Here is a 6,829-nt window from a genome sequence, read left to right as displayed (position 1 = left end):
CTCTTTTGCTACAATAAACACCATGACCAAAAGCTGCTGGGGGAGGAAGGGGTTTATTTCAGCATATAGTATATGGTTCATCATGGAGGGAAGTCAGTGAAGGAGCTCAAGGCAGGAACCCAGAGGCACAGATGAGTCAGGGACAACAGAGGAGTGCTGCCTATGGCCTTGCTGTCCCTGACTCGCTCAGCCTGATCTTTCACACCACCCAGGATCACCTGCCCAGGGTGACACCGCCCTCCCACAGTGAGCTAGAACCTCCCACATTGCCAGGGAAAGGTGCCATAGGCCAACCTTACAGAGGCATCTTCTCAATTGAGGTGAGCTCTTCTCTGATAACTCTGGCTCATGTCAAGTTGGTAAAATAAGTAAATACATACATACAGACAGGTAGACATACATACATACATACATACATACATACATACAAACATACATACATACATACAAAGAGACAGACACACATACATACAAACATACATACATACAAACATACATACATACAAACATACAGACAGACAGATACACATACATACATACATACAAATATATATACACACAAACATACATACAAACACACATACATACATACATACAAACATACATACAAACAGACAGGTAGACATACATACATACATACAAACATACATACATACAAACAGACAGACAGACAGATAGATACACATACATACATACAAACATACATACATACAAACATACATACAGACAGACACACATACATACATACATACAAATATATATACACACAAACATACATACAAATATATATACACACAAACATACATACAAATATATATACATACAAACATACATACATACAAACATACATACACACATACAAACATACATACATACAAACATACAAACATACATACATACAAATATGCATACATACAAACATACATACATGCAAACATACAAACATACATACATACATACATACATACATACATACATACAAACATACATACAAACATACATACCCAGCACACCCCCTGAGGAGGAAATGGAAGTTATAGGAAAAATTTAGAGTAATATAAAGAATATTTCAGCTATCAGAACTGTGTGGCTGGCCATGCAAGGGACTGCTTCCAACTGCAGAGTCCTTGTCATTGACGGGTCTCAGGAGCAGCCACTTGCCAGGCTGCAGAGGCAACTGAGCTCTCCCACTGGGAGCCTCCGGGATGGATGTCATCAGCCTCTGGGTCCATGCAGAGAAGCCCCCTCTGAGCCCCCGCCCTCTTCTCCTCGAATTGTTTCTGTCATTGCCGTCCTGGGGAGAAGGCAATTGACCCGAGTGTCCTCCGGGGGAAGGACTTGAGGCACCGTCTGCCTTAGGCATCTCTAGGTGACATAAAGTGCATATTTTCTGCCCTCCTCACCGTGGCATGAGGGGACACAGCCAGCTCTCTGCGATATTCGACACAGTTGCCACATTGAGGCATGATGTGACAGAAAGACCCGAGCTAGTCATCACATTCTGTGTATATTTCTTTTAAGGGTATATACACATGTGTGCGTATTCATGTGTGTGCATGTTCTTGTGTACACAGCTCCATGTGTGTGCGTGTGTGTAGAAGCCAGAGGCTAATCCTAGGTGTCATTCCTCATAGCCAATGAACTTTGCTTATTTACTTATTTTAATATTATTCTTTCTAGTCCACATTTCCCTTCCCCAACTCTCCCATCCTCCCCTCGTTTCCCCTTCCGGCTTCAGGCATTTCTTTGGTTTTTGAACAATCCATAGAGTCCAGTAAGTGCTGCCTGCCTGTGTGTGCTTGGATAGGAGATCAAGCCAGCCAAAAGGCCAGCAGAGATGGGGGAGGCGCTCTCCAGCTACCAGCCTTTAATGAGGGGCTACTGACACTTGAGAACTACTGGGAGAAGGAAAGTCATCCTCTTTTGAGGGTTATTTCCTTTCCTATGCCTTGCTTTTTGAGATAAGGTCTCATTATTGACCTGGAACTTGCCAATTCAGCTAGGCTGGCTGGTTGGCAAGAGCCAGGAACCTACCCACCTCTACCTCTACTGCACTGGGCTTACAAACCCGTGTCACCATAGCCAGTTCAAAACAAATTCGCTTACTTTTTAATTTTTTGCTTATGTGTGTTTTGCCTGCATCTGTGTATGTACATGCACCAAGAGTGTGCCTGGTACCCGCTGAGGCCAGACCAGGGCATCAGATCTAGAATTGGAGTTATAGATGGTCATGAACTGCCTTGTGGGTGCTGGGAAGTCTGGTCCTCTGCAAGCCCCTCATCTGCCTTTTAAATGTGGGTTCTGAGGATCAGTCTCCAGTCTTCAGGCACGCAATTAACCTATCTCCCAGCCCTGCGTGTTTTCCTTAGACAGCTCTGAGCTTTGCATGGAAGAAAGGTTTATCCCTGATGATCTGAGGTCCCAATATAGGTCAGCTTCCTGCACTCGGCACACACAGTGGTCAGTGTGCGCTCCGTTCCATGTCTTCTCTCCTGTTATGGCTTGAATAGGAGACGTCTTCCATGGGCTCATGATTTGAGTGCTTAGTCCTCAGTTGGTAGCACTGTTTACCTAGGGAGGAAGTAGACATCTTGAAGGTGGGGCCTATTTTACATCTCTCTCTCTCTCTCTCTCTCTCTCTCTCTCTCTCTCTCTCTCTCGTGTGTGTGTGTGTGTGTGTGTGTGTGTGTGTGTGTGTGTGTGTCTGTTCATATGTATGTACGTATGCCATACCATGCTTGCCAGAGTTAGAAGACAACTCTTAAGAGTTGGCTTTATTCTTTAAATATGTAGGACATGAGGACTGAACTCGGGTCCTGTGACTTGGTGGCAAGTGCTTCACCTTCTGAGCCATCTCACCTGTCCCCACGTTTGTCTGTTCTGCATGGGGCTAACAGTGTCTCTTTCTCATGGTCCTGCCGCCAAGATGCTGGGCCATGTCACAGGCTCAGAATCAATGGAGCCGGGGACCTCTGAGAAGTCAGTCCTTCCTCCTGGAAGCTCTTTCCTCAGACCCTCAGCCAGGGTTGTGCAGAATCAACTGCTGTGCTTTCTGTCTCAGTCTCTCTGAGATGCTAGGGAGAGACACACCCCAGACTGGCTGCTTCAGAAATCCTTAGACTTAAACTTCTTACCGCTCTGGAGGATGTGAAATCCTCCAGCAAGGTGAAGGTGAGCTTGTTTTCCGAAGAGAGTCCCGCTTTTGTTTCAAAGATGGTAGTTTGAGTTCTAGAGCCTCTGGAGGGGAAGATGCTGTGTCTCCACATGGCAGAGAGTGCCAGCAGGAAAGGGAGGGGCTCCTCCATCAAACCTTTTTAGAAAGACACCGAATCTGTCCTGTGGGCACAGCCCTGTGACTCCGTGGACTCTCAGAGGCCACAACCCCCAATATTGATGCATTTAAGATTAAATATCAACTTGATTTTTGGAGAAGCCCAAAACATTCAGTCTATAGCTCCTGCCTTCTGCTTACTGCCTTTCTCAGCCTCCCCTCTCTTGTCTCTTTCAAGGATCAATCACAGTGAGAGGGAATGATTGAAATTGCAAGGCACTCTCTCCCCTCTTTCCCCTCCCTCTCCTTTTCTCTCTCCCTCTCTCCTTCTCCCTCTCCCCTTTTCTCTCTCTCCTTTCTTTTTCCCTCTCCCTTTTACCCTCTCTCCCTCTCTCTATCTTCCTCTCCCTTCCCCCTCCCTTTTTCTCTTTCCATTTCTCCTTCAATAATTGTCTCCAGGGAGGTGACAGCCTCCCCCATTGCTTAAGGTCACACCTGGCTGTTCCTTCACCTCTCTTGACTTCCCAGTGGTCCTAGCGCTAGTACAAACAACTTCCTGTATTCAGTTCTGTCTGTGAGAATTGTCTGGAGAGGTTTGCTTTTTCCTTGGTGGGATCCTGCCTCACATAGATGAGTCTCCCTTCAGTGAATTCATGTGGCTGATTCCTTGGACGGTATCCATCATGGAAGCCCAGTATGAGGCACAAATCTCTAAACCTCCAGGCCAGTCAGACCTCAGTGACTTAAGTGAGGTCAAAGTCATGGAGACCATGGAGGGTGTGGTCTGGTTCTCTCAGAGGATTGTTCTCTCCTGGAAAGCAACAGATCAGCAGGTAAGGGTGTGTGAAAGAGAGACCTTTCCTCACAACATTTCAAGACAAAGCCCAGTCTTGCCTGTGTATAATTGAAGTAGGAGAGTCTAAAAGTCTGTTGTCTGGGAGCAGCTTGACCTAGTTCCAGGGTCTTGCTTTAGATGTCGATTTGACCAGTTTCCCTGGACTTCCTTCCATCTCTACCTTCTCTACTCCTAATCTGAACCAACACCTTTTGAGCTCTGTAGCCTAGATCAGTGGTTCTCAACTAAGGATCACAACCCCGTTTAAGAGGTCGAACAATCCTTTCCTAGGGGTTGCCTAAGGCCATTGGAAAACATAGATATTTACATTATAATTCATGACAGTAGCAAATTACAGTTTAAAAGTGGTGACAAAATAATTTTATGGTTGGGCAGTCACCACAACATGGAGAACCGTGTCTAAGGGATGCAGCATTAGGAAGGTGAGGTCCACTGATCTAGACCATCTGATCTAGTGCCCCTGCCCTGTGGGGCAGCCTGCGTTCCTGCCCTGCCCTGTGGGGCAGCCTGCGTTCCTGGGTTCCTGGCTCTTTCTCCCGCATCCGTGGTCTTGTTGAACTTTTCAGGCCCTGTCAACTCGTGCCCATCCATGAATTCCATAAGGCACTTCTGGGGATGTAGTGGCCACCTGTGTGTCCTCTGCCTGAGCCTGGAGGTGTAGTGGGCCCAGAGCCGCAGATGTGGAGGATAAATCCCCATGGAGATCTGTCACACCTGCTTCATTCCGCATCACAGTGTGCCCACAAGCAACTTTCGTAGGTTGATGTAGAGTTTCCTCGCCTGAGGAAAGAAGTGGGCTGGCCATAAGCATTGTCGACAGGCCTCGAGAATCTCAGTCATGGTCGGCACCGTGGCCATCCCTAGGATCTATGACTATGAATTCTAGAGCCAACTGTATTCCAACTCCAGTACTACCATCAAGGCATCCCGTCACCATAGTTACCCACCCTCCTTAACCCTTACACACAATGACTGCTGATGTCATCACTAGCAAGGTGGCTGTCAGAACCAAAATCCACACCATATCTCCCCCAGTTTCAGCAGCTTACCTGACATTTGACCCCTCTCACTATTCATCTGTAGGGGTTCATCTGGGCTGAGGACAGGAGGGAGGACATAGGTGTTGTCATAGTGTATGGACAGACTTGTGTAGGCATCCTAGCAGCAGCATGAAGTCAGACACAAGGCATGGAGAGGAGGGTGCTCTTCCTGAACGGCGTGAGTCTTTGTGGGAGAACCAATGGGTAAAAGATGGGAAGGGAAGTCCACCTCTGAGAGGAACGGCCAGAATAGAAGGTAGACTCTGTGCCTAGTGTTCATCACAGGACACCCAGAGCTGCTTGGAGGAGAATCTGCCAGATCAGCTAGGAGGTCAAAAGGCAAACTTGAGGGTCTGCCATGCTTCTTCCAGACAGCACAGATATAGTTGGCCTTCTCCAGGCAAGGAAAATGACACCGGGGTGAGCAAAAAAAGCAGCCACCGACATTGCAGAACCGTCCTTGCTGTCTGGGTAAACAGTCTCAGAACATTGGCACTGACAAGGTCACTTGTTTCCACAGTGGAGCAAGACAGAAATAGGTTTACTCCATTATCACCTCTTAGCACAGGCTAATCACCAACATAGCTCAGACCATAACATGCCACATACCACTTTCCCAGTGAATGTTGATGACTGGTATTATTTTGACACCAGAGGTCAGCAACAGTGTCTCCCTGGCTTTCCCTCCTGAGATGCCCAGCAGATGAGTTCTGAATGTTAGAAGTAGTAAATAAGAAGAGGCCAGGTGTGTTTCTGAGGTCTTTGGTTGTAGGGTATTAATGAAAATATGGAAGAGGGTTATCACCCTGATTCTCGAGGGATTAGTATTTGTAACCAGGGTATACCACAACTTGTTGAAATGAAGATTTCAAGACAAAAATCTGGAACTCTGTTCTAACCAGCTCCCCAGTGGGGCTCATGTAGAAAGCAATGGTCCCGGAGGACTGACTGTTACTCTAGAATCCTTCAAGGTCACTCGAGAGACTCAAGGTTGAGGCTGCTACAGATGCTCGTGACCCTCAGAAATAGCTGAAGAGCGTCCTCCACCTTGGCTGCCCTGCATCTAGATAATCCTAGGAGACCTCTGCCTATTCTTAAATCCACACAGAGACTGGTGTCTTCCTTCTCCCCTAGTGACCCTCACCTCTTCCTAGAAATAAAGCTGTCCAGTAGCATTCATAGTAAACACATCTGCCTCCAGCAAAATGTGTCTCCAACGGGTCTGGACGAAAATGCCAGTCCACAGATTTACCCACCTGGCCTCTGTAGCTCTGAATTGAAGATGAAGAGAATCCAGAGCAATGATGATATTTGAATGCACCACTGTGTCCATGGCTGTGAATGTGCACACATAGACACACATTACATGAATGCATGCACACGGTGCTTTTACAGGCATGCACACATACAAAAATACACACCCACAGATTGTTCTTGTGTGACAGCACACCCAGCAGTTCGCACATCCCAGAGACTTAAATAACCTATTGGTCCTCTCACTCTTTCATACTGCCCTGTCTTCATGACCCAACCTTGGCCAGCCCCTGTGCTGGAGGCAGGTATTGCTCTGAGAGATCTTAGTGTTAGGATATTTACATTTAGCGCATCTTCGCGAGTCCCATTCAAAGATTAGACTAAAAAGTCTTCAGACTCAGGAATCAC

The 6,829-nt window shown here is 46.8% G+C and overlaps 1 long non-coding RNA gene across 1 annotated transcript; it reads right to left on the bottom strand.

The window, feature by feature from the left end:
• Positions 1–3,691: 3,691 nt before the first annotated feature.
• Positions 3,692–5,051, bottom strand: LOC134480338 (uncharacterized). Its single transcript, XR_010054709.1, has 2 exons — positions 4,842–5,051; positions 3,692–4,082 (listed from the first exon to the last, which is right to left on the bottom strand). It is a non-coding gene; the product is annotated as an uncharacterized LOC134480338 (long non-coding RNA).
• Between the last annotated feature and the right edge of the window lie 1,778 nt (positions 5,052–6,829).

Source organism: Rattus norvegicus, chromosome 9, assembly GCF_036323735.1.
Source record: "Rattus norvegicus strain BN/NHsdMcwi chromosome 9, GRCr8, whole genome shotgun sequence".
In the NCBI taxonomy this organism is placed as follows: domain Eukaryota; kingdom Metazoa; phylum Chordata; class Mammalia; order Rodentia; family Muridae; genus Rattus; species Rattus norvegicus.
Note: the sequence above shows the minus strand (reverse complement) of the source record. Positions and strands in the feature narration are given on the sequence as shown.